The sequence below is a fragment of the Carica papaya genome, chromosome 5, assembly GCF_054855325.1.
Source record: "Carica papaya isolate Zhongbai chromosome 5, ASM5485532v1, whole genome shotgun sequence".
NCBI lineage: Eukaryota > Viridiplantae > Streptophyta > Magnoliopsida > Brassicales > Caricaceae > Carica > Carica papaya.
In genome coordinates, this window is record NC_142313.1 from 29,223,324 (window position 1) to 29,247,871 (window position 24,548).

Sequence of the window (24,548 nt, forward strand, 5' to 3'; positions counted from 1 at the left end):
AAGGAGAAGGAGTGTATGTATTCGTAGCGCGAAATTAAACAGGTGCGATCATACCAGCACTAAAGCTCCGGATCCCATCAGAACTCCGCAGTTAAGTGTGCTTGGGCGAGGGTAGTACTCGGATGGGTGACCACTTGTTGCACCTATTTTTTTTTGGATGGGTTGTTCGACGTTACGCGCGAATGGAATTATAAACCGCTGGTTCATTTACAAAGTTGAGTCACGGTGCCGGGGCATATTACTTGATATTAGAACGAGAAAGAGAGGTGTAGAGTGCACGCACAAGGAAACAAATGACGGGAGGGGGGATGGAGGGAGAAAAAGTGTATGTATTTGCAGCGCATAATGAAACATGAGCAATCATACCAGCACCAATGCAACGGATTCTATCAGAACTCCGCAAGTTAGGGGTGCTTGGGCGAGAGTAGCACTAGGATGGGTGACCTCCTGCGAAGTCCTTATATTTCACCCATTTTCTTAGAAAGTCCGCGTGTTGCACCCATTTTTTTGCAGATGATTCTTTCGACGATACGCATGACTTGAATTATGGTCCTCAGGTTTATTCGCAAATGTGAGTCACGGCACCGTAGCATTTTACTTGATATTAGAACCAGCACGGGAGGTACAGTGCGCACGCACAAGGAAACAAATGGCGGGAGGGGGAAGAAAGGAGAATGAGTTTATGTATTTGCAGCGCGGAATTAAACGGGTGCGATCATACCAGCACTAATGCACCGAATCCCGTCAGAACTCCGCCGTTAAGTGTGCTTGGGCGAGATTAGTACTCGAATTGGTGATCTCCTGGGAAGTCCTCGTGTCGCACCAATTTTTTTTTCAGACGGGTCGTTCGACGTTACGCGCGACTGGAACTAGGGTCCGCTGGTTTATACGCAAATGTGAGTCAAGAAGCAGGGGCATTTTAATCGATATTAGAACGAGAAGTAGAGGTGCAGTGTGAACGCACAAGGAAACAATTGATGGGAGCGGGAAGGAAGGAGAAGGAGTGTATGTATTTTCAGCAAGAAATGAAACAGGTGCGATCATACCAGCACTAATGCAACGGATTCTATCAGAACTCTGTAGGTAAGGGTGCTTGGGCGAGAGTAGTACTAGCATGGGTTACCTCCTGCGAAGTTCTTATATTTCACCCATTTTCTTGTGAAGTCCTCGTGTTGCACCCATTTTTTTACTGATGATTCTTTCGACGTTACGCGCGACTTGAATTATGGTCCTCAGGTTTATTCGCAAATGTGAGTCACGGCGCCGTGGCATTTTACTTGATATTAGAACGAGAACGGGAGGTGCAGTGAGCACGCACAAGGAAACAAATGACGGGAGGGGGAAGAAAGGGGAATGAGTTTATGTATTTGTAGCGTAAAATTAAACAGGTGCGATCATACTAGCATTGTGGCACCGGATCCCATCAGAACTCTGCAGTTAAGTGTGCTTAGGCGAGATTAGTACTCGGATGGGTGACCTTCTGGGAAGTCCTCGTGTCGCACTTATTTTTTTTCAGACAGGTCATTCGACGTTAGGCGCGTCTGGAACTAGGGTCCGCTGATTTATACGCAAATGTGAGTCAATAAGCAGGGGCATTTTAATCGATATTAGAACGAGAATGAGAGGTGAAGTGTTAACGCACAAGGATACAAATGACGGGAGGGGGAAGAAAGGAGAAGGAGTGTATGTATTTGCATCGCGAAATTAAACAGGTGCGATCATACCAGCACTAAAGCCACGGATCCCATCAGAACTCCGCAGTTAAGTGTGCTTGGGCGAGAGTAGTACTCGGATAGGTGACCACTTGGGAAGCCCTCGTGTTGTACCTATTTTTTTTCGGATTGGTTGTTCGATGTTACGCGCGAATGGAATTATAAACCGCTGGTTCATTTGCAAAGGTGAGTCACGGTGCGGGGGCATATTACTTGATATTAGAACGAGAAAGAGAGATGCAGAGTGCACGCACAAGGAAACAAATGACGGGAGGGGGGATGGGAGGAGAAAGAGTGTATGTATTTGCAGTGCAGAATGAAACATGAGGGATCATACCCGCACTAATGCAACGGATTCTATCAGAACTCCGCAGTTAACGGTGCTTGGGCGAGAAAAGTACTCGGATGGGTGACCTCCTGCGAAGTCCTTATATTTCACCCATTTTCTTGGGAGGTCCTCGTGTTGCACCCATCTTTTTGCATATGATTCTTTCGACGTTACGCGCGACTTGATTTATGATCCGCAGGTTTATTCGCAAATGTGAGTCACGGCGCCGTGGCATTTTACTTGATATTAGAACGAGTACGGGAGGTGCAGTGCGCACGCACAAGGAAACAAATGACGGGAGGTGGAAGAAAAGAGAAGGAGTGTATGTATTTAAAGCGCAAAATTAAACAAGTGGCATCATACCAGCACTAATGCACTGGATCCCATCAGAACTCTACAGTTAAGTGTGTTTGGGCGAGTGTAGTACTCGGATGGGTGACCTCTTGGGAAGTCCTCGTATCGCAATAATTTTTTTTCAGATGGGTTGTTCGACGTTACGCGCAACTAGAACTATGGTCCGCTGGTTTATACGCAAATGTGAGTCAAGAATTAGGGGCATTTTAATCGATATTAGAACGAGAAGGAGAGGTGCAGTGTGAACGCACAAGGAAACAAATGATGGGAGGGGGGGAGGGAAGAAGGAGTGTATGTATTTTCAGCACGAAATTAAACAGGTGCGGTCACACCAGCACAAATGCTCCGGATCCCATCAGAACTCCGCAGTTAAGTGTGCATGGGCAAGAGTAGTACTCGGATGGGTGACCTCTTGGGAAGTCCTCGTGTCGCACTAATTTTTTTTTCAGACGGGTCGTTCGACGTTACGCGCGACTGGAACTAGGGTCTACTGGTTTATACGCAAATGTGAGTCAAGAAGCAGGGGCATTTTAATCGATATTAGAACGAGAAGGAGAGATGCAGAGTGCACGCACAAGGAAACAAATGACGGGAGGGGGGATGGAGGGAGAAAAAGTGTATGTATTTGCAGCGCAGAATGAAACATGAGCAATCATACCAGCACCAATGCAACGGATTCTATCAGAACTTCGCAAGTTAAGGGTGCTTGGGCGAGAGTAGCACTAGGATGGGTGACCTCATGCGAAGTCCTTATATTTCACCCATTTTCTTAGGAAGTCCTCGTGTTCCACCCATTTTTTTTCAGATGATTCTTTCGACGATACGCGCGACTTGAATTATGGTCCTCAGGTTTATTCGCAATTGTGAGTCACGGCACCGTAGCATTTTACTTTATATTAGAAGGAGCACGGAAGGTGCAGTGCACACGCACAAGGAAACAAATGACGGGAGGGGGAAGAAAGGAGAAGGAGTTTATGTATTTGCAGCGCGGAATTAAACGGGTGCGATCATACCAGCACTAATGCACCGAATCCCGTCAGAACTCCGCAGTTAAGTGTGCTTTGGCGAGAGTAGTACTCGAATTGGTGATCTCCTGGGAAGTCCTCGTGTCGCACCAAATTTTTTTTCAGACGGGTCGTTCGACGTTACGCGCGACTGGAACTAGGGTCCGCTGGTTTATACGCAAATGTGAGTCAAGAAGCAGGGGCATTTTAATCGATATTAGAACGAGAAGTAGAGGTGCAGTGTGAACGCACAAGGAAACAATTGATGGGAGCGGGAAGGAAGGAGAAGGAGTGTATGTATTTTCAGCAAGAAATGAAACAGGTGCGATCATACCAGCACTAATGCAACGGATTCTATCAGAACTCTGTAGGTAAGGGTGCTTGGGCGAGAGTAGTACTAGCATGGGTTACCTCCTGCGAAGTCCTTATATTTCACCCATTTTCTTGTGAAGTCCTCGTGTTGCACCCATTTTTTTACTGATGATTCTTTCGACGTTACGCGCGACTTGAATTATGGTCCTCAGGTTTATTCGCAAATGTGAGTCACGGCGCCGTGACATTTTACTTGATATTAGAACGAGAACGGGAGGTGCAGTGCGCACGCACAAGGAAACAAATGACGGGAGGGGGAAGAAAGGGGAATGAGTTTATGTATTTGTAGCGCAAAATTAAATAGGTGCGATCATACCAGCACTGTGGCACCGGATCCCATCAGAACTCTGCAGTTAAGTGTGCTTAGGCGAGATTAGAACTCGGATGGGTGACCTCCTGAGAAGTCCTCGTGTCGCACCAATTTTTTTTCAGACAGGTCATTCGACGTTAGGCGCGTCTGGAACTAGGGTCCGCTGATTTATACGCAAATGTGAGTCAATAAGCAGGGGCATTTTAATCGATATTAGAACGAGAATGAGAGGTGAAGTGTTAACGCACAAGGATACAAATGACGGGAGGGGGAAGAAAGGAGAAGGAGTGTATGTATTTGCATCGCGAAATTAAACAGGTGCGATCATACCAGCACTAAAGCCACGGATCCCATCAGAACTCCGCAGTTAAGTGTGCTTGGGCGAGAGTAGTACTCGGATAGGTGACCGCTTGGGAAGCCCTCGTGTTGTACCTATTTTTTTTCGGATTGGTTGTTCGATGTTACGCGCGAATGGAATTATAAACCGCTGGTTCATTTGCAAAGGTGAGTCACGGTGCGGGGGCATATTACTTGATATTAGAACGAGAAAGAGAGATGCAGAGTGCACGCACAAGGAAACAAATGACGGGAGGGGGGATGGGAGGAGAAAGAGTGTATGTATTTGCAGTGCAGAATGAAACATGAGGGATCATACCCGCACTAATGCAACGGATTCTATCAGAACTCTGCAGTTAACGGTGCTTGGGCGAGAAAAGTACTCGGATGGGTGACCTCCTGCGAAGTCCTTATATTTCACCCATTTTCTTGGGAGGTCCTCGTGTTGCACCCATCTTTTTGCATATGATTCTTTCGACGTTACGCGCGACTTGATTTATGATCCGCAGGTTTATTCGCAAATGTGAGTCACGGCGCCGTGGCATTTTACTTGATATTAGAACGAGTACGGGAGGTGCAGTGCGCACGCACAAGGAAACAAATGATGGGAGGTGGAAGAAAAGAGAAGGAGTGTATGTATTTAAAGCGCAAAATTAAACAAGTGGCATTATACCAGCACTAATGCACTGGATCCCATCAGAACTCTACAGTTAAGTGTGCTTGGGCGAGTGTAGTACTTGGATGGGTGACCTCTTGGGAAGTCCTCGTATCGCAATAATTTTTTTTCAGATGGGTTGTTCTACGTTACGCGCGACTAGAACTATGGTCCGCTGGTTTATACGCAAATGTGAGTCAAGAATTAGGGGCATTTTAATCGATATTAGAACGAGAAGGAGAGGTGCAGTGTGAACGCACAAGGAAACAAATGATGGGAGGGGGGGAGGGAAGAAGGAGTGTATGTATTTTCAGCACGAAATTAAACAGGTGCGGTCACACCAGCACAAATGCACCGGATCCCATCAGAACTCCGCAGTTAAGTGTGCATGGGCGAGAGTAGTACTCGGATGGGTGACCTCTTGGGAAGTCCTCGTGTCGCACCCATTTTTTTTTTTCAGATGTGTCGTTCGACCTTACGCGCGACCTTAATTATGGTCCGCAGATTTATACGCAAATGTGAGTCACGGCGCCGTGGCATTTTACTTGATATTTGAGCGAGAACGAGAGGTGCAGTGCGCACGCACAAGGAAACAAATGACGGGAGGGGGAATAAAGGAGAAGGAGTTTATGTATTTGCAGCGCGAAATTAAACAGGTTCGATCATACCAGCACTAATGCACCGGATCCCATCAGAACTCCGTAGTTAAGTATGCTTGGGCGAGAGTAGTACTCGAATGGGTTACCTCTTGGGAAATCCTCGTGTCGCATTAATTTTTTTTTCAGACGGGTCGTTCGACGTTACGCGCGACTGGAACAAGGGTCCACTGGTTTATACGCAAATGTGAGTCAAGAAGCAGGAGCATTTTAATTGATATTAGAACGAGAAAGAGAGATGCAGAGTGCACGCACAAGGAAACAAATGACGGGAGGGGGGATGGAAGTAGAAAAAGTATATGTATTTGCAGCGCAGAATGAAACATGAGCAATCATACCAGCACCAATGCAACGGATTCTATCAGAACTCCGCAAGTTAAAGGTGCTTGGGCGAGAGTAGTACCCGGATGGGTGACCTCCTGGGAAGTACTCGTGTCGCCTTAATTTTTTTTTTTCAGACGGGTCGTTCGACGTTATGTGCGACTGCAACTAGGGTCCCCTGGTTTATATGCAAATGTGAGTCAGGAAGTAGGGGCATTTTAATCGGTATTAGAACGAGAAGGAGAGATGCAGAGTGCACGCACAAGGAAACAAATGACGGGAGGGGGAGGGAAGGAGAAAGAGTGTATGTATTTTCAGCATGAAATGAAACAGGTGCGATCATACCAGTACTAATGCATCGGATTCTATCAGAACTCCGTAGGTAAGGTGCTTGGGCGAGAGTAGTACTAGCATGGGTTACCTCGTGCAAAGTCCTTATATTTCACCCATTTTCTTCTGAAGTCCTCGTGTTGCACCCATTTTTTAACAGATGATTCTTTCGACGTTACGCGCGACTTGAATTATGGTCCTCAGGTTAATTCGCAAATGTGAGTCACGACACCGTAGTATTTTACTTGATATTAGAACGAGCACGGGAGGTGCAGTGCGCACGCACAAGGAAAGAAATGACGGGAGGGGGAAGAAAGGAGAAGGAGTTTATGTATTTGCAGTGCGGAATTAAACGGGTGCGATCATACCAGCACTAATGCACCGGATCCCGTCAGAACTCCGCAGTTAAGTGTGCTTTGGCGAGAGTAGTACTCGAATTGGTGACCTCTTGGGAAGTCCTTGTGTCGCACCAATTTTTTTTCAGACGGGTTGTTCGACATTACGCGCGACTGGAACTATGGTCCACTGGTTTATACGCAAATGTGAGTCAAGAAGCAGGGGCATTTTAATCGATCTTAGAACGAGAAGGAGAGGTGCAGTGTGAACGCACAATGAAACAATTGATGGGAGAGGGAGGGAAAGAGAAGGAGTGTATGTATTTTCAGCACGAAATGAAACAGGTGCGATCATACCAGCACCAATGCTTCGGATTCTATCAGAACTCCGTAGGTAATGGTGCGTGGGCGAGAGTAGTACTAGCATGGGTTACCTCGTGCGAAGTCCTTATATTTCACCCATTTTCTTGTGAAGTCCTTGTGTTGCACTCATTTTTTTACAGATGATTCTTTCGACATTACGCGCGACTTGAATTATGGTCCTCAGGTTTATTCGCAAATGTGAGTCACGGCGCCGTGGCATTTTACTTGATATTTGAATGAGAACATAAGGTGCATTGCGCTCGTACAAGGAAACAAATGACGGGAGGGGGAAGAAAGGAGAAGGAGTTTATGTATTTGCAGCGCGGAATTAAACGGGTGCGATCATACCAGCACTAATGCACTGGATCCCATCAGAACTCTGCAGTTAAGTTTGCTTGGCCGAGAGTAGTACTCGGATGGGTGACCTCTTGGGAAGTCCTTGTGTCGCACCAATTTTTTTTCAGACGGGTCGTTCGACGTTACGCGCGACTGGAACTATGGTCCGCTGGTTTATACGCAAATGTGAGTCAAGAAGCAGGGGCATTTTAATCGATATTAGAACGAGAAGGAGAGGTGCAGTGTGAACGCACAATGAAACAATTGATGGGAGGGGGAGGGAAAGAGAAGGAGTGTATGTATTTTCAGCACGAAATGAAACAGGTGCAATCATACCAGCACCAATGCTTCGGATTCTATCAGAACTCCGTAGGTAATGGTGCTTGGGCGAGAGTAGTACTAGCATGGGTTACCTCCTGCGAAGTCCTTATATTTCACCCATTTTCTTGTGAAGTCCTTGTGTTGCACCCATTTTTTTGCAGATGAATTATGGTCCTCAGGTTTATTCGCAAATGTGAGTCACGGCGCCGTTTTACTTGATATTTGAATGAGAACGTAAGGTGCATTGCGCACGTACAAGGAAACAAATGACGGGAGGGGGAAGAAAGGAGAAGGAGTTTATGTATTTGCAGCGTGAAATTAAATAGGTGCGATCATACCAGCACTAATGCACCGGATTCTATTAAAACTCCGCAGTTAAGTGTGCTTGGGCGAGATTAGTACTCGGATGGGTGACCTCCTGGGAAGTCCTCGTGTCGCACTAATTTTTTTTTTCAGACGGGTCGTTCGACGTTACGCGCGACTGGAACTAGGGTCCACTGGTTTAAACGTAAATATGAGTCAAGAAGCAGGGGCATTTTAATCGATATTAGAACGAGAAGGAGAGATGCAGAGTGCACGCACATGGAAACAAATTACGGGAGGGGGGATGGAGGGAGAAAAAGTGTATGCAGCGCAGAATGAAACATGAGCAATCATACCAGCTCCAATGCAACGGATTCTATCAGAACTCCGCAAGTTAAGGGTGGTTGGGTGAGAGTAGCACTAGGATGGGTGACCTCCTGCGAAGTCCTTATATTTCACCCATTTTCTTAGGAAGTCCTCGTGTTGCACCCATTTTTTTGCAGATCCCATCAGAACTATGCAGTTAAGTGTGCTTTGGCGAAAGTAGTGCAATGATGGGTTACCTCCTGGGAAGTTCTCGTGTTGCACCAATTTTCTTTTTTTCAGATGTGCCGTTCGACGTTACGCGCGACTTTAATGATGGTCCGTAGATTTATTCGCAAATGTGAGTCACGGTGCCGTGGCATTTTACTTGATATTTGAACGAGAACGAGAGGTGCAGTGCGCACGCACAAGGAAACAAATGACGGGAGGGGAAAGAAAGGAGAATGAGTTTATGTATTTGCAGCGCGAAATTAAACATGTGCGATCATACCAGTACTAATGCATCGGATCCCATCAAAACTCCGCAGTTAAGTATGCTTGGGCGAGAGCAGTACTCGGATGGGTGACATCCTGGGAAGTCCTCGTGTCGCACTAATTTTTTTTTCAGACGGGTCGTTCGACGTTACGCGCGACTGGAACTAGGGTCCACTGGTTTATACATAAATGTGAGTCAAGAAGCAGGGGCATTTTAATTGATATTAGAACGAGAAAGAGAGGTGCAGAGTGCACGCACAAGGAAACAAATGACGGGAGGGGGGATGGAGGGAGAAAAAGTGTATGTATTTGCAGCGCAGAATGAAACATGAGCAATCATACCAGCACCAATGCAACGGATTCTATCAGAACTCCGCAAGTTAAGGGTGCTTGGGCGAGAGAAACACTAGGATGGGTGACCTCCTGCGAAGTCCTTATATTTCACCCATTTTCTTAGGAAGTCCTCGTGTTGCACCCATTTTTTTGCAGATGATTCTTTCGACGTTACGCGCACTTGAATTATGGTCCTCAGGTTAATTCGCAAATGTGAGTCACGGCGCTGTAGCATTTTACTTGATATTAGAATGAGAACGGGAGCTGCAGTGCGCACGCACTAGGAAACAAATGACGGGAGGGGGACGAAAGGGGAATGAGTTTATGTATTTGCAGCGCAAAATTAAACAGGTGAAATAATTCCAGCACTAATGCACCGGATCCCATAAGAACTCCGCAGTTAAGTGTGCTTGGGCGAGAGTAGTACTCGGATGGGTGACCTCTTGGGAAGTCCTCGTGTCGCACCAATTTTTTTTCAAACGGGTCGTTCGACGTTACGCGCGACTGGAACTAGGGTCCGCTGGTTTATGCGCAATTGTGAGTCAAGAAGCAGGGGCATTTTAATCGATATTAGAACGAGAATGAGAGGTGCGACTGGAACTAGGGTCCGCTGGTTTATGCGCAATTGTGAGTCAAGAAGCAGGGGCATTTTAATCGATATTAGAACGAGAATGAGAGGTGAAGTGTGAACGCACAAGGAAACAAATTACCAGAGGGGAAAGAAAGGAGAAGGAGTGTATGTATTCGTAGTGCGAAATTAAACAGGTGCGATCATACCAGCACTAAAGCTCTGGATCCCATCAGAACTCCGCAGTTAAGTGTGCTTGGGCGAGGGTAGTACTCGGATGGGTGACCACTTGGGAAGCCCTCGTGTTGCACCTATTTTTTTTCAGATGGGTTGTTCGACGTTACGCGCGAATGGAATTATAAACCACTGGTTCATTTGCAAAGTTGAGTCACGGTGCTGGGGCATATTACTTGATATTAGAACGAGAAAGAGAGATGCAGAGTGCACGCACAAGGAAACAAATGACGGGAGGATGGATGGGAGGAGAAAGAGTGTATGTATTTGCAGTGCAGAATGAAACATGAGAGATCATACCAGCACTAATGCAACGAATTCTATCAGAACTCCGCAGTTAAGGGTGCTTGGGCGAGAAAAGTACTCGGATGGGTGACCTCCTGCGAAGTCCTTATATTTCACCCATTTTCTTGGGAGGTCCTCGTGTTGCACCCATTTTTTGCAGATGATTCTTTCGACGTTACGCGCGACTTGATTTATGGTCCATAGGTTTATTCGCAAATTTGAGTCACGGCGCCGTGACATTTTACTTGATATTAGAACGAGTACGGGAGGTGCAGTGCGCACGCACAAGGAAACAAATGACGGGAGGTGGAATAAAAGAGGAGTGTATGTATTTGAAGCGCAAAATTAAACAAGTGGCATCATACCAGCACTAATGCACTGGATCCCATCACAACTCTGCAGTTAAGTGTGCTTGGGTGAGAGTAGCACTTGGATGGGTGACCTCTTGGGAAGTCCTCATATCGCAACAATTTTTTTTCAGATGGGTCGTTCGACGTTACGCGCGACTGGAACTTTGGTCCGCTGGTTTATACGCAAATGTGAGTCAAGAATCAGGGGCATTTTAATCGATATTAGAACGAGAAGGAGAGATGCAGAGTGCACGCCCAAGGAAACAAATGACGGGAGGGGGGGTGGAGGGAGAAAAAGTGTATGTATTTGCAGCACAGAATGAAACATGAGCAATCATACCAGCACCAATGCAACGGATTCTATCAGAACTCCGCAAGTTAAGGGTGCTTGGGCGAGAGTAGCACTAGGATGGGTGACCTCCTGCGAAGTCCTTATATTTCACCCATTTTTTTAGGAAGTCCTCGTGTTCCACCCATTTTTTTGCAGATGATTCTTTCGACGATACGCGCGACTTGAATTATAGTCTTCAGGTTTATTCGCAAATGTGAGTTACGGCACCGTAGCATTTTACTTGATATTAGAACGAGCACGGGAGGTGCAGTGCGCACGCACAAGGAAACAAATGACGGGAGGGGCAAGAAAGGAGAATGAGTTTATGTATTTGCAGCGCTGAATTGAACGGGTGCGATCATACCAGCACTAATGCACCGGATCCCATCAAAACTCCGCAGTTAAGTGTGCTTGGGCGTGAGTAGTACTCAGATAGGTGACCTCCTGGGAAGTCCTCATGTCGCACCAATTTTTTTTCAGACAGGTCCTTCGACGTTACGCGCGACTGGAACTAGGGTCCGCTGGTTTATACTCAAATGTGAGTCAAAAAGCAGGAGCATTTTAATCGATATTAGAACGAGAAGGAGATGTTCAGTGTGAACGCACAAGGAAACAATTGATGGGAGGGGGAGGCAAGGAGAAGGAGTGTATGTATTTTCAGCACGAAATGAAACAGGTACGATCATACCAACACTAATGCAACGGATTCTATCAGAACTCCGTAGGTAAGGGTACTTGAGCGAGAGTAGTACTAGCATGTGTTATCTCCTGCGAAGTCCTTATATTTCACCAATTTTCTTGTGAAGTCCTCGTGTCGCACTAATTTTTTTTTTTCAGACGGGTCGTTCGACGTTACGCGCATCTGGAACTAGGGTCCGCTGGTTTATACGCAAATGTGAGTCAAGAAGCAGGGGCATTTTAATCGATATTAGAACGAGAATGAGAGGTGAAGTGTGAAAGCACAAGAAAACAAATGACGGGAGGAGGAAGAAAGGTGAAGGAGTGTATGTATTTGCAGCGCGAAATTAAACAGGTGCGATCATACCAGCACTAAAGCCCCGGATCCCATCAGAACTCCGCAGTTAAGTGTGCTTGGCGAGATTAGTACTCGGATGGTTGACCTCCTGGGAAGTCCTCGTGTCGCACCAATTTTTTTTCAGACGGGTTGTTCGACGTTACACGCGTCTGGAACTATGGTCCGCTGGTTTATACGCAAATGTGAGTCAAGAAGCAGGGGCATTTCAATCGATATTAGAACGAGAATGAGAGGTGAAGTGTGAACGCACAAGGAAACAAATGACGGGAGGGGGAAGAAAAGAGAAGGAGTGTATGTATTTGCAGCGCGAAATTAAATAGGTGCGATCATACCAGCACTAAAGCTCCGGATCCCATCAGAACTCCGCAGTTAAATGTGTTTGGGCGAGAGTAGTACTCGGATTGGTGACCACCTGGGAAGCCCTCGTGTTGCTCCTATTTTTTTTTGGATGGGTTGTTCGACGTTACGCGCGAATGGAATTATAAACCGCTGGTTTATTTGCAAAGGTGAGTCACGGTGCCGGGGCATATTACTTGATATTAGAACGAGAAAGAGAGATGCAGAGTGCACGCATAAGGAAACAAATGACGGGAGGGGGGATGGAAGGAGAAAGAGTTTATGTATTTGCAGCGCAAAATTAAACGGGTGCGATCATACCAGCACTAATGCACCGGATCCCATCAGAACTCCGCAGTTAATTGTGCTTGGACGAGAGTAGTACTCGGATGGGTGACCTCCTGGGAAGTCCTCGTGTCGCACTAATTTTTTTTTCAGACGGGTCGTTCGACGTTAAGCGCGACTGGAACGGGGGTCCACTGGTTTATACGCAAATGTGAGTCAAGAAGCAGGGGCATTTTAATCGATATTAGAGCGAGAAGAAGAGATGCAGAGTGCACGCACAAGGAAACAAATGACAGGAGGGGGGATGGAGGGAGAAAAAGTGTATGTATTTGCAGCCCAGAATAAAACATGAGCAATCATGCCAGCACCAATGCAACGGATTCTATCAGAACTCCGCAAGTTAAGGGTGCTTGGGCGAGAGTAGCACTAGAATGGGTGACCTCCTGCGAAGTCCTTATATTTCACCCATTTTCTTAGGAAGTCCTCGCGTTGCACCCATTTTTTTGCAGATGATTCTTTCGACGATACGCGCGACTTGAATTATGGTCCTCAGGTTTATTCGCAAATGTGAGTCACGGCACCGTAGTATTTTACTTGATATTAGAATAAGCACGGGAGGTGCAGTGCGCATGCACAAGGAAACAAATGACGGGAAGGGGAAGAAAGGAGAAGGAGTTTATGTATTTGCAGCGCAGAATTAAACTGGTGCGATCATACCAGCACTAATGCACCGGATCCTATTAGAACTCCGCAGTTAAGTGTGCTCGGGCGAGAGTAGTACTCAGATGTGTGACCTCTTGGGAAGTCCTCGTGTCGCACAAATTTTTTTTCAGACGGCTCGTTCGACGTTACGCGCGATTGGAATTGGGGTCCGCTGGTTTATACGCAATTGTTAGTCAAGAAGCAGGGGCATTTTAATCGATATTAGAACGAGAAGGAGAGGTGCAGTGTGAACGCACAAGGAAACAATTGATGGGAGGGGGAGGGAAGGAGAAGTAGTGTATGAATTTTCAGCACGAAATGAAACAGGTGCGATCATACCAGCACTAATGCTACGGATTCTATCAGAACTCCGTAGGTAAGGGTGCTTGGGCGAGAGTGGTACAAGCATAGGTTACCTCCTGCGAAGTCCTTATATTTCACCCATTTTCTTATGAAGTCCTCGTGTTGCACCCATTTTTTTGCAGATGATTCTTTCGACGTTACGCGCGACTTGAATTATGGTCCTCAGGTTTATTCGCAAATGTGAGTCACGGCGCTGTAGAATTTTACTTGATATTAGAACGAGAACGGGAGGTGCAGTGCGCACGCACAAGGAATCAAATGACGGGAGGGGGAAGAAAGGGGAATGAGTTTATGTATTTGCAGCGCAAAATTAAACAGCTGTGATCATACCAGCACTAATGCACCAGATCCCATCAGAACACTGCATTTAAGTGTGCTTGGGCGAGAGTAGTACTCGGATGGGTTACCTCCTGGGAAGTCCTCGTGTCGCACTAATTTTTTTTTCAGACGGGTCGTTCGACGTTACGCGCGACTGGAACTAGGGTCCACTGGTTTATACATAAATGTGAGTCAAGAAGCAGGGGCATTTTAATTGATATTAGAACGAGAAAGAGAGGTGTAGAGTGCACGCACAAGGAAACAAATGACGGGAGGGGGGATGGAGGGAGAAAAAGTGTATGTATTTGCAGCGCAGAATGAAACATGAGCAATCATACCAGCACCAATGCAACGGATTCTATCAGAACTCCGCAAGTTAAGGGTGCTTGGGCGAGAGAAACACTAGGATGGGTGACCTCCTGCGAAGTCCTTATATTTCACCCATTTTCTTAGGAAGTCCTCGTGTTGCACCCATTTTTTTGCAGATGATTCTTTTGACGATACGCGCGACTTGAATTATGGTCCTCAGGTTTATTCGCAAATGTGAGTCACGGCGCTGTAGCATTTTACTTGATATTAGAACGAGAACGGGAGGTGCAGTGCGCACGCAAAAGGAAACAAATGACGGGAGGGGGAAGAAAGGGGAATGAGTTTATGTATTTGGAGCGCAAAGTTAAACAGGTGCGATCATACCAGCACTAATGCACTGGATCCAATCAGAACTCCGCAGTGAATTGTGCTTGGGCGAGATTAGTACTCGGATGGGTGACCTCCTGGGAAGTCCTCGTGTCGCACTAATTTTTTTTCAGACGGGTCGTTCGACATTACGCGCGTCTGAAACTAGGGTCCGCTGGTTTATACGCAAATGTGAGTCAAGAAGCAGGGGCATTTTAATTGATATTAGAACGAGAATGAGAGGTGAAGTGTGAATGCACAAGGAAACAAATGACGGGATGAGGAAGAAAGGAGAAGGAGTGTATGTATTTGCAGGGCAAAATTAAAAAGGTGCGATCATACCAGCACTAAAGCTCCGGATCCCATCAGAGCTCCGAAGTTAAGTGTGCTTGGGCGAGAGTAGTACTCGGATGGGTGACCACTTGGGAAGCCCTCGTGTTGCACCTATTTTTTTCGGATGGGTTGTTCGACGTTACGCGCGAATGGAATTATAAACCGCTAGTTCATTTGCAAAGGTGAGTCACGGTGCCGGGGCATATTACTTGAAATTAGAACGAGAAAGAGAGATGCAGAGTGCACGCACAAGGAAACAAATGACGGGAGGGGGGATGGAAGGAGAAAGAGTGTATGTATTTGCAGTGCAGAATAAAACATGAGGGATCATACCAGCACTAATGCAACGGATTCTATCAGAACTCCATAGTTAAGGGTGCTTGGGCGAGAAAAGTACTCGGATGGGTGACCTCCTGCGAAGTCCTTATATTTCACACATTTTCTTGGGAGGTCCTCGTGTTGCACCCATCTTTTTGTAGATGATTCTTTCGACGTTACGCGCGACTTGATTTATGGTCCGCAGGTTTATTCGCAAATGTATGTATTTGGAGCGCAAAATTAAACAAGTGGCATCATACCAGCACTAATACACTGGATCCCATCAGAACTCTGCAGTTAAGTGTGCTTGGGCGAGAGTAGTACTCGGATGGGTGACCTCTTGAGAAGTCCTCGTATCGCAACAATATTTTTTCAGATAGGTCGTTCGACATTACGCGCGACTGGAACTATAGTCCACTGGTTTATACGCAAATGTGAGTCAAGAATCCGGGGCATTTTAATCGATATTAGAACGAGAATGAGAGGTGAAGTGTGAACGCACAAGGAAACAAATGACGGGAGGGGGAAGAAAGGAGAAGGAGTGTATGTATTTGCAGCGCGAAATTAAATAGGTGCGATCATACCAGCAGTAAGCTCCGGATCCCATCAGAACTCCGCAGTTAAGTGTGCTTGGGCGAGGGTAGTACTCGGATGGGTGACCACTTGGGAAGCCCTCGTGTTGCACCTATTTTTTTTCGGATGTGTTGTTCGACGTTACGCGCGAATGGAATTATAAACCGCTGGTTCATTTGCAAAGGTGAGTCACAGTGCCGGGGTATATTACTTGATATTAGAACGAGAAAGAGAGATGCAGAGTGCACGCACAAGGAAACAAATGACGGGAGGGGGGAAGGAGAAAAAGTGTATGTATTTGCAGTGCAGAATGAAACATGAGGGATCATACCAGCACTAATGCAACGGATTCTATCAGAACTCCGCAGTTAAGGGTGCTTGGGCGAGAAAAGTACTCGGATGGGTGACCTCCAATGAAGTCCTTATATTTCACCCATTTTCTTGGAAGGTCCTCGTGTTGCACCCATCTTTTTGCAGATGATTCTTTCGACGTTACGCGCGACTTGATTTATGGTCCGCAGGTTTATTCGCAAATTTGAGTCACGTCCCCGTGGCATTTTACTTGATATTAGAACGAGTACGGGAGGTGCAGTGCGCACGTACAAGGAAACAAATGATGGGAGGAGGAAGAAAAGAGAAGGAGTGTATGTATTTGAAGCGCAAAATTAAACAAGTGGCATCATACCAACACTAATGCACTGGATCCCATCAGAACTCTGCAGTTAATTGTGCTTGGGCGAGAGTAGTACTCGGATGGGTGACCTGTTGGGAAGTCCTCGTATCGCAACAATTTTTTTTCAGATGGGTCGTTCGACGTTACGCGCGATTGGAACTATGGTCCGCTGGTTTATACGCAAATGTGAGTCAAAAATCAGGGGCATTTTTATCGATATTACAACGAGAAGGAGAGGTACAGTGTGAACACAGAAGGAAACAAATGATGGGAGGGGCACGAAATTAAACAGGTGCGGTCACACCAGTACAAATGCACCGGATCCCATCAGAACTCCGAAGTTAAGTGTGCTTTGGCGAAAGTAGTACAATGATGGGTTCCCTCCTAGGAAGTTCTCGTATTGCACCCATTTTCTTTTTTTCAGATATGCCGTTCGATGTTACGCGCGACTTTAATTATGGTCCGCAGATTTATTCGCAAATGTGAGTCACGGTGCCATGGCATTTTACTTGATATTTGAACGAGAACGAGAGGTGCAGTGCGCACGCACAAGGAAACAAATGACGGCAGGGGGAAGAAAGGAGAAGGAGTTTATGTATTTGCAGCGCGAAATTAAACTGGTGCGATCATACCAGCACTAATGCACCAGATCCCATCAGAACTCCGCAGATAATAGTGCTTGGGCGAGAGTAGTACTCGGATGGGTGACCTCCTGGGAAGTCCTCGTGTTGCACTAATTTTTTTTTTCAGACGAGTCGTTCGACGTTACGCGCGACTGGAACTAGGGTCCACTGGTTTATACACAAATGTGAGTCAAGAAGCAGGGGCATTTTAATCGATATTAGAACGAGAAGGAGAGATGCAGAGTGCACGCACAAGGAAACAAATGACGGGAGGGGGGATGGAGGGAGAAAAAGTGTATGTATTTACAGCGCAGAATGAAACATGAGCAATCATACCAGCACCAATGCAACGGATTCTATCAGAACTCCGCAAGTTAGGGGTGTTTGGGCGAGAGTAGCACTAGGATGGGTGACCTCCTGCGAAGTCCTTATATTTCACCCATTTTCTTAGAAAATCCGCGTGTTGCACCCATTTTTTTGCAGATGATTCTTTCGACGATACGCACGACTTGAATTATGGTCCTCAGGTTTATTCGCAAATGTGAGTCACGGCACCGTAGCATTTTACTTGATATTAGAACCAGCACGGGAGGTGCAGTGCGCACGCACAAGGAAACAAATGGCGGGAGGGGGAAGAAAGGAGAATGAGTTTATGTATTTGCAGCGCGAAATTAAACAGGTGCGATCATAACATCACTAATGCACCGGATCCCATCAGAACTCCGCAGTTAAGTGTGCTTGGGCGAGATTAGTACTCGGATGGGTGACCTCCTCGGAAGTCCTCGTGTCGCACCAATTTTTTTTCAGACGGGTCGTTCGACGTTACGCGCGTCTGGAACTAGGGTCCGCTGGTTTAAACGCAAATGTGTGTCAAGAAGCAGGGGCATTTTAATCGATATTAGAACGAGAATGAGAGGTGAAGTGTGAACGCACAAGGAAACAAATGACGGGAGGGGGAAGAAAGGAGAAGGAGTGTATGTATTTGCAGCGCGAAATTAAACAGGTGCGATCATACTAGCACTAAAGCTCCGGATCCCATAAGAACTCCGCAGTTAAGTGTGCTTGGGCGAGGGTATTACTCGGATGGGTGACCACTTGGGAAGCCCTCGTGTTGCACCTATTTTTTTTCGGATGGGTTGTTCGACGTTATGCGCGAATGGAATTATAATCCGCTGGTTCATTTGCAAAGGTGAGTCACGGTGCCGGGGCATATTGCTTGATATTAGAACGAGAAAGAGAGATGCAGAGTGCACGCACAAGGAAACAAATGACGGGAGGGGGGATGGAAGGAGAAAGAGTGTATGTATTTACAGTGCAGAATGAAACATGAGGGATCATACCAGGACTAATGCAACGGATTCTATCAGAACTCCGTAGTTAAGGGTGCTTGGGCGAGAAAAGTACTCGGATGGGTGACCTCCAGTGAAGTCCTTATATTTCACCCATTTTCTTGGAAGGTTCTCGTGTTGCACCCATCTTTTTGTAGATGATTCTTTCGACGTTAAGCGCGACTTGATTTATGGTCCGCAGGTTTATTCGCAAATTTGAGTCACGTCCCCATGGCATTTTACTTGATATTAGAACGAGTACGGGAGGTGCAGTGCGCACGCACAAGGAAACAAATGACGGGAGGAGGAAGAAAAGAGAAGGAGTGTCTGTATTTGAAGCCCAAAATTAAACAAGTGGCATCATACCAACACTAATGCACTGGATCCCAGCAGAACTCTGCAGTTAATTGTGCTTGGGCGAGAGTAGTACTCGGATGGGTGACCTCTTGGGAAGTCCTCGTATCACAACAATTTTTTTTCAGATGGGTCGTTCGACGTTACGCTCGATTGGAACTATGGTCCGCTGGTTTATACGCAAATGTGAGTCAAAAATCAGGGGCATTTTTATCGATATTACAACGAGAAGGAGAGGTGCAGTGTGAACGCACAAGGAAACAAATGATGGGGGGGGGAGGGAAGAAGGTGTGTATGTATTTTCAGCACGAAATTAAACAGGTGCGGTCACACCAGTACAAATGCACCGGATCCCATCAGAACTCCGAAGTTAAGTGTGCTTTGGCAAAAGTAGTACAATGATGGGTTCCCTCCTAGGAAGTTCTCGTATTGCACCCATTTTCTTTTTTTCAGATGTGCCGTTAGACGTTACGCGCGACTTTAATTATGGTCCGCAGATTTATTCGCAAATGTGAGTCACGGTGCCATGGCATTTTACTTGATATTTGAACGAGAACGAGAGGTGCAGTGCGCACGCACAAGGAAACAAATGACGGGAGGGGGAAGAAAGGAGAAGGAGTTTATGTATTTGCAGCGCGAAATTAAACTGGTGCGATCATACCAGCACTAATGCACCAGATCCCATCAGAACTCCGCAGATAATAGTGCTTGGGCGAGAGTAGTACTCGGATGGGTGACCTCCTGGGAAGTCCTCGTGTCGCACTAATTTTTTTTTTCAGACGAGTCGTTCGACGTTACGCGCGACTGGAACTAGGGTCCACTGGTTTATACACAAATGTGAGTCAAGAAGCAGAGGCATTTTAATCGATATTAGAACGAGAAGGAGAGATGCAAAGTGCACGCACAAGGAAACAAATGACGGGAGGGGGGATGGAGGGAGAAAAAGTGTATGTATTTACAGCGCAGAATGAAACATGAGCAATCATACCAGCACCAATGCAACGGATTCTATCAGAACTCCGCAAGTTAGGGGTGTTTGGGCGAGAGTAGCACTAGGATGGGTGACCTCCTGCGAAGTCCTTATATTTCACCTATTTTCTCAGGAAGTCCTCGTGTTGCACCCATTTTTTTGCAGATGATTCTTTCGACGATACGCGCGACTTGAATTATGGTCCTCAAGTTTATTCGCAAATGTGAGTCACGGTACCGTAGCATTTTACTTGATATTAGAACGAGCACGGGAGGTGCAGTGCGCACGCACAAGGAAATAAATGATGGGAGGGGGAAGGAAGGAGAAGGAATTTATGTATTTGCAGCGCAAAATTAAATGGGTGCGATCATACCAGCACTAATGCATCGGATTCCATCAGAACTCCGCAGTTAAGTGTGCTTGGGCGAGAATAGTCCTCGGATGGGTGACCTCCTGGGAAGCCCTCGTGTTGCACCTTTTTTTTCTCGGATGAGTTGTTCGACGTTACGCGCGAATGGAATTATAAACCGCTGGTTCATTTGCAAAGGTGAGTCACGGTGCCGGGGCATATTACTTGATATTAGAACGAGAAAGAGAGATGCAGAGTGCACGCACAAGTAAACAAATGACGGGAGGGGGGATGGGAGGTGAAATAGTGTATGTATTTGCAATGCAGAATGAAACATGAGGGATCATACCAGCACTAATGCAACTGATTCTATCATACCTCCGCAGTTAAGGGTGCTTGGGCGAGAAAAGTACTCGGATGGGTGACCTTCTGCGAAGTCCTTATATTTCACCCATTTTCTTGGGAGGTCCTCGTGTTGCACCCATCTTTTTGCAGATGATTCTTTCGACGTTACGCGCGACTTGATTTATGGTGACCTCCTGGGAAGTCCTCGTGTCACACTAATTTTTTTTTCAGACGGGTCGTTCGACGTTACACGCGACTGGAATTAGGGTCCGCTGGTTTATACGCAAATGTGAGTCAAGAAGCAGGGGCATTTTAATCGATATTGGAACGAGAAGCAGAGGTGCAGTGTGAACGCACAAGGAAACAGTTGATGGGAGGGGGAGGGAAGGAGAATGAGTGTATGTATTTTCAGCACGAAATGAAACAGGTGCGATCATACCAGCACTAATGCAACGGATTCTATCAGAACTCCGTAGGTAAGGGTGCTTGGGGGAGAGTAGTACTAGCGTGGGTTACCTCCTACGAAGTCCTTATATTTCACCCATTTTCTTGTGAAGTCCTCGTGTTGCACCTATTTTTTTGCAGATGATTCTTTTGACGTTACGCGTGACTTGAATTATGGTCCTCAGGTTTATTCGCAAATGTGAGTCACGACGCTGTAGCATTTTACTTGATATTAGAACGAGAACGGGAGGTGCAGCGCGCAAGCACAAGGAAACAAATGACGGGAAGGGGAAGAAAGGGGAAAGAGTTTATGTATTTGCAGCGCGAAATTAAACAGGTGCGATCATACCAGCAATAATGCACCGGATCCCATCAGAACTCCGAAGTGAAGTGTGCTTTGGCGAGATTAGTACTCGGATGGGTGACCTCCTGGGAAGTCCTCGTGTTGCACCAATTTTTTTTCAGATGGGTCGTTCGACGTTACGCGTATCTGGAACTAAGGTCCGCTGGTTTATACGCAAATGTGAGTCAAGAAGCAGGGGCATTTTAATCGATATTAGAACGAGAATGAGAGGTGAAGTGTGAACGCACAAGGAAACAAATGACGGGAGGGGGAAGAAAGGAGAAGGAGTGTATGTATTTGTAGCGCGAAACTAAATAGGTGCGATCATACCAGCACTAAAGCCCCGGATCCCATCAGAACTCTGTAGTTAAGTGTGCTTGGGTGAGATTAGTACTCGGATGGATGACCTCCTGGGAAGTCCTCGTCTCGCACTAATTTTTTTTTCAGACGGGTCGTTCGACGTTACGCGCATCTGGAACTAGGGTCCGCTGGTTTATACACAAATTTGAGTCAAGAATCAGGGGCATTTTAATCGATATTAGAACGAGAATGAGAGGTAAAGTGTGAACGCACAAGGAAACAAATGACCGGAGGGGGAAGAAAGGAGAAGGAGTGTATGTATTTGCAGTGCGAAATTAAATAGGTGCGATCATACCAGCACCAAAACTCCGGATCCCATCAGAACTCCGCAGTTAAGTGTGCTTGGGCGAGGGTAGTACTCGGATGGGTGACCACTTGGGAAGCCCTCGTGTTGCACCTATTTTTTTTCGGATGGGTTGTTCGACGTTACGCGCGAATGAAATTATAAACCACTGGTTCATTTGCAAAGGTGAGTCACGGTGCCGGGTCATATTACTTGATATTAGAACGAGAAAGAGAGATGCAGAGTGCATGCACAAGGAAACAAATGACGGGAGGGGGGATGGGAGGAGAAAGAGTGTATGTATTTACAGTGCAGAATGAAACATGAGGGATCATACCAGCACTAATGCAACGGATTCTATCAGAACTCCGCAGTTAAGGGTGCTTGGGAGAGAAAAGTACTCGGATGGGTGACCTCCTGCGAAGTCCTTATATTTCACCCATTTTCTTGGGAGGTCCTCGTGTTGCACCCATCTTTTTGTAGATGATTATTTCGACGTTACGCACGACTTGATTTATGGTCCGCAGGTTTATTCGCAAATGTGAGTCATGGCACCGTGGCATTTTACTTGATATTAGAACGAGTACGGGAGGTGCAGTGCGCACGCACAAGGAAACAAATGACGGGATGAGGAAGAAAAGAGAAGGAGTGTATGTATTTGAAGCGCAAAATTAAACAAATGGCATCATACCAGCACTAATGCACTGGATCCCATCAGAACTCTACAATTAAGTGTGCTTTGGCGAGAGTAGTACTCGGATGGGTGACCTCCTGGGAAGTCCTCGCGTCGCACTAATTTTTTTTCAGATGGGTCGTTCGACGTTACGCGTGACTGGAACGAGGGTCCGCTGGTTTATACGCAAATGTGAGTCAAGAAGCAGGGGCATTTTAATCGATATTGGAACGAGAAGCAGAGGTGCAGTGTGAACGCACAAGGAAACAGTTGATGGGAGGGGGAGGGAAGGAGAATGAGTGTATGTATTTTCAGCACGAAATGAAACAGGTGCGATCATACCAGCACTAATGCAACGGATTCTATCAGAACTCCGTAGGTAAGGGTGCTTGGGCGAGAGTAGTTCAAGCATGGGTTACCTTCTGCGAAGTTCTTATATTTCACCCATTTTCTTAGGAAGTCCTCGTGTTGCACCCATTTTTTTGCAGATGATTCGTTCGACGTTACGCGCGACTTGAATTATGGTCCTCAGGTTTATTCGCAAATGTGAGTCACGGCGCCGTGGTATTTTACTTGATAGTAGAACGAGAACGGTAGGTGCAGTGCGCACGCACAAGGAAACAAATGACGGGAGGGGGAAGAAAGGGGAATGAGTTTATGTATTTGTAGCGCGAAATTAAACAGGTGCGATCATACCAGCACTAATGCACCGGATCCCATCAGAACTCCGCAGTGAAGTGTGCTTGGGCGAGATTAGTACTCGGATGAGTGACCTCTTGGGAAGTCCTCGTGTTGCACCAATTTTTTTTCAGACGGGTCGTTCGACGTTACGCGCGTCTAGAACTAGGGTCCGCTGGTTTATACGCAAATGTGAGTCAAGAAGCAGGGGCATTTTAATCGATATTAGAATGAGAAGGAGAGGTCCAGTGTGAACGCACAAGGAAACAAATGATGGGAGGCGAGGAGGGAAGAAGGAGTGTATGTATTTTCAGCACGAAATTAAACAGGTGCGGTCACACCAGCACAAATGCACCGGATCCCATCAGAACTCCGGAGTTAAGTGTGCTTTGGCGAAAGTAGTACAATGATGGGTTACCTCCTGGGAAGTTCTCGTGCTGCACCCATTTTCTTTTTTTCAGATGTGTCGTTCGACGTTACGCTCGACTTTAATTATGGTCTGCAGATTTATTCGCAAATATGAGTCACCGCGCGTTTATACGCAAATATGAGTCAAGAATCAGGGGCATTTTAATCGATATTAGAATGAGAAGGAGAGGTGCAGTGTGAACGCACAAGGAAACAAATGATGGGAGGGGGGGAGGGAAGAAGGAGTGTATGTATTTTCAGCACGAAATTAAACAGGTGTGGTCACACCAGCACAAATCCATCGGATCCCATCAGAACTCCGCAGTTAAGTGTGCTTTGGCGAAAGTAGTTCAATGATGGGTTACCTCCTGGGAAGTTCTCGTGTTGCACCCATTTTCTTTTTTTTAGATGTGCCGTTCGACGTTACGCGCGACTTTAATTATGGTCCGCAGATTTATTCGCAAATGTGAGTCACGGCACCGTGGCATTTTACTTGATATTTGAACGAGAACGAGAGGTGCAGTGCGCACGCACAAGAAAACAAATGACGGGAGGGGGAAGAAAGGAGAAGGAGTTTATGTATTTGCAGCGTTGAATTAAACGGGTGCGATCATACCAGCACTAATGCACCGGATCCCATCAGAACTCCGCAGTTAAGTGTGCTTGGGCGAAAGTAGTACTCGGATGGATGACCTCCTGGGAAGTCCTCGTGTCGCACCAATTTTTTTTCAGACGGGTCGTTCGACGTTACGCGCGACTGGAACTAGGGTCCGCTGGTTTATACGCAAATGTGAGTCAAGAAGCAGGGGCATTTTAATCGATATTAGAACGAGAATGAGAGAT

General features: G+C 46.5%; 9 non-coding genes and 36 pseudogenes across 9 annotated transcripts; all 45 read left to right on the forward strand.

The window, feature by feature from the left end:
* The first annotated feature begins 40 nt into the window (after nt 1-40).
* Nucleotides 41-146, forward strand: LOC148260444 (5S ribosomal RNA; annotated as a pseudogene).
* Nucleotides 147-707: 561 nt separating this feature from the next.
* LOC148260445 (5S ribosomal RNA) lies at nt 708-826 on the forward strand (annotated as a pseudogene).
* Nucleotides 827-1,386: 560 nt separating this feature from the next.
* On the forward strand, nt 1,387-1,505 carry LOC148260446 (5S ribosomal RNA). Its single transcript, XR_015820697.1, has one exon. It is a non-coding gene; the product is annotated as a 5S ribosomal RNA (ribosomal RNA).
* A 205-nt stretch (nt 1,506-1,710) lies between these two features.
* Nucleotides 1,711-1,829, forward strand: LOC148260447 (5S ribosomal RNA; annotated as a pseudogene).
* Nucleotides 1,830-2,390: 561 nt separating this feature from the next.
* On the forward strand, nt 2,391-2,508 carry LOC148260448 (5S ribosomal RNA; annotated as a pseudogene).
* Nucleotides 2,509-2,712: 204 nt separating this feature from the next.
* On the forward strand, nt 2,713-2,831 carry LOC148260449 (5S ribosomal RNA; annotated as a pseudogene).
* Nucleotides 2,832-3,393: 562 nt separating this feature from the next.
* On the forward strand, nt 3,394-3,512 carry LOC148260450 (5S ribosomal RNA; annotated as a pseudogene).
* Nucleotides 3,513-4,072: 560 nt separating this feature from the next.
* On the forward strand, nt 4,073-4,191 carry LOC148260451 (5S ribosomal RNA; annotated as a pseudogene).
* Nucleotides 4,192-4,396: 205 nt separating this feature from the next.
* LOC148260452 (5S ribosomal RNA) lies at nt 4,397-4,515 on the forward strand (annotated as a pseudogene).
* Nucleotides 4,516-5,076: 561 nt separating this feature from the next.
* Nucleotides 5,077-5,194, forward strand: LOC148260453 (5S ribosomal RNA; annotated as a pseudogene).
* Nucleotides 5,195-5,398: 204 nt separating this feature from the next.
* LOC148260454 (5S ribosomal RNA) lies at nt 5,399-5,517 on the forward strand. Its single transcript, XR_015819529.1, has one exon. It is a non-coding gene; the product is annotated as a 5S ribosomal RNA (ribosomal RNA).
* Nucleotides 5,518-5,725: 208 nt separating this feature from the next.
* LOC148260455 (5S ribosomal RNA) lies at nt 5,726-5,844 on the forward strand (annotated as a pseudogene).
* A 207-nt stretch (nt 5,845-6,051) lies between these two features.
* On the forward strand, nt 6,052-6,171 carry LOC148260456 (5S ribosomal RNA; annotated as a pseudogene).
* A 561-nt stretch (nt 6,172-6,732) lies between these two features.
* LOC148260457 (5S ribosomal RNA) lies at nt 6,733-6,851 on the forward strand (annotated as a pseudogene).
* A 559-nt stretch (nt 6,852-7,410) lies between these two features.
* Nucleotides 7,411-7,529, forward strand: LOC148260458 (5S ribosomal RNA; annotated as a pseudogene).
* Nucleotides 7,530-8,057: 528 nt separating this feature from the next.
* Nucleotides 8,058-8,176, forward strand: LOC148260459 (5S ribosomal RNA; annotated as a pseudogene).
* Nucleotides 8,177-8,836: 660 nt separating this feature from the next.
* LOC148260460 (5S ribosomal RNA) lies at nt 8,837-8,955 on the forward strand (annotated as a pseudogene).
* Nucleotides 8,956-9,516: 561 nt separating this feature from the next.
* Nucleotides 9,517-9,635, forward strand: LOC148260461 (5S ribosomal RNA; annotated as a pseudogene).
* A 295-nt stretch (nt 9,636-9,930) lies between these two features.
* LOC148260462 (5S ribosomal RNA) lies at nt 9,931-10,049 on the forward strand. The gene has a single exon (XR_015820800.1). It is a non-coding gene; the product is annotated as a 5S ribosomal RNA (ribosomal RNA).
* A 1,236-nt stretch (nt 10,050-11,285) lies between these two features.
* Nucleotides 11,286-11,404, forward strand: LOC148260463 (5S ribosomal RNA; annotated as a pseudogene).
* A 562-nt stretch (nt 11,405-11,966) lies between these two features.
* On the forward strand, nt 11,967-12,084 carry LOC148260464 (5S ribosomal RNA; annotated as a pseudogene).
* Nucleotides 12,085-12,289: 205 nt separating this feature from the next.
* On the forward strand, nt 12,290-12,408 carry LOC148260465 (5S ribosomal RNA; annotated as a pseudogene).
* A 206-nt stretch (nt 12,409-12,614) lies between these two features.
* Nucleotides 12,615-12,733, forward strand: LOC148260466 (5S ribosomal RNA). The gene has a single exon (XR_015820284.1). It is a non-coding gene; the product is annotated as a 5S ribosomal RNA (ribosomal RNA).
* Nucleotides 12,734-13,295: 562 nt separating this feature from the next.
* Nucleotides 13,296-13,414, forward strand: LOC148260467 (5S ribosomal RNA; annotated as a pseudogene).
* A 559-nt stretch (nt 13,415-13,973) lies between these two features.
* On the forward strand, nt 13,974-14,092 carry LOC148260468 (5S ribosomal RNA; annotated as a pseudogene).
* A 562-nt stretch (nt 14,093-14,654) lies between these two features.
* Nucleotides 14,655-14,773, forward strand: LOC148260469 (5S ribosomal RNA; annotated as a pseudogene).
* Nucleotides 14,774-14,978: 205 nt separating this feature from the next.
* On the forward strand, nt 14,979-15,097 carry LOC148260470 (5S ribosomal RNA). Its single transcript, XR_015820820.1, has one exon. It is a non-coding gene; the product is annotated as a 5S ribosomal RNA (ribosomal RNA).
* A 451-nt stretch (nt 15,098-15,548) lies between these two features.
* Nucleotides 15,549-15,666, forward strand: LOC148260471 (5S ribosomal RNA; annotated as a pseudogene).
* Nucleotides 15,667-15,871: 205 nt separating this feature from the next.
* On the forward strand, nt 15,872-15,989 carry LOC148260472 (5S ribosomal RNA; annotated as a pseudogene).
* Nucleotides 15,990-16,546: 557 nt separating this feature from the next.
* LOC148260473 (5S ribosomal RNA) lies at nt 16,547-16,664 on the forward strand (annotated as a pseudogene).
* A 173-nt stretch (nt 16,665-16,837) lies between these two features.
* On the forward strand, nt 16,838-16,956 carry LOC148260474 (5S ribosomal RNA; annotated as a pseudogene).
* Nucleotides 16,957-17,165: 209 nt separating this feature from the next.
* On the forward strand, nt 17,166-17,284 carry LOC148260475 (5S ribosomal RNA). The gene has a single exon (XR_015820236.1). It is a non-coding gene; the product is annotated as a 5S ribosomal RNA (ribosomal RNA).
* A 563-nt stretch (nt 17,285-17,847) lies between these two features.
* On the forward strand, nt 17,848-17,966 carry LOC148260476 (5S ribosomal RNA; annotated as a pseudogene).
* A 205-nt stretch (nt 17,967-18,171) lies between these two features.
* Nucleotides 18,172-18,290, forward strand: LOC148260477 (5S ribosomal RNA; annotated as a pseudogene).
* An 881-nt stretch (nt 18,291-19,171) lies between these two features.
* LOC148260478 (5S ribosomal RNA) lies at nt 19,172-19,290 on the forward strand (annotated as a pseudogene).
* A 209-nt stretch (nt 19,291-19,499) lies between these two features.
* Nucleotides 19,500-19,618, forward strand: LOC148260479 (5S ribosomal RNA). Its single transcript, XR_015819943.1, has one exon. It is a non-coding gene; the product is annotated as a 5S ribosomal RNA (ribosomal RNA).
* A 563-nt stretch (nt 19,619-20,181) lies between these two features.
* On the forward strand, nt 20,182-20,300 carry LOC148260480 (5S ribosomal RNA; annotated as a pseudogene).
* A 995-nt stretch (nt 20,301-21,295) lies between these two features.
* On the forward strand, nt 21,296-21,414 carry LOC148260481 (5S ribosomal RNA; annotated as a pseudogene).
* A 205-nt stretch (nt 21,415-21,619) lies between these two features.
* LOC148260482 (5S ribosomal RNA) lies at nt 21,620-21,738 on the forward strand (annotated as a pseudogene).
* A 206-nt stretch (nt 21,739-21,944) lies between these two features.
* LOC148260483 (5S ribosomal RNA) lies at nt 21,945-22,063 on the forward strand. Its single transcript, XR_015820892.1, has one exon. It is a non-coding gene; the product is annotated as a 5S ribosomal RNA (ribosomal RNA).
* A 206-nt stretch (nt 22,064-22,269) lies between these two features.
* LOC148260484 (5S ribosomal RNA) lies at nt 22,270-22,388 on the forward strand (annotated as a pseudogene).
* Nucleotides 22,389-23,301: 913 nt separating this feature from the next.
* Nucleotides 23,302-23,420, forward strand: LOC148260485 (5S ribosomal RNA; annotated as a pseudogene).
* Nucleotides 23,421-23,624: 204 nt separating this feature from the next.
* Nucleotides 23,625-23,743, forward strand: LOC148260486 (5S ribosomal RNA; annotated as a pseudogene).
* Nucleotides 23,744-23,979: 236 nt separating this feature from the next.
* LOC148260487 (5S ribosomal RNA) lies at nt 23,980-24,098 on the forward strand (annotated as a pseudogene).
* Nucleotides 24,099-24,307: 209 nt separating this feature from the next.
* LOC148260488 (5S ribosomal RNA) lies at nt 24,308-24,426 on the forward strand. Its single transcript, XR_015820747.1, has one exon. It is a non-coding gene; the product is annotated as a 5S ribosomal RNA (ribosomal RNA).
* The last annotated feature ends 122 nt before the right edge of the window (nt 24,427-24,548 follow it).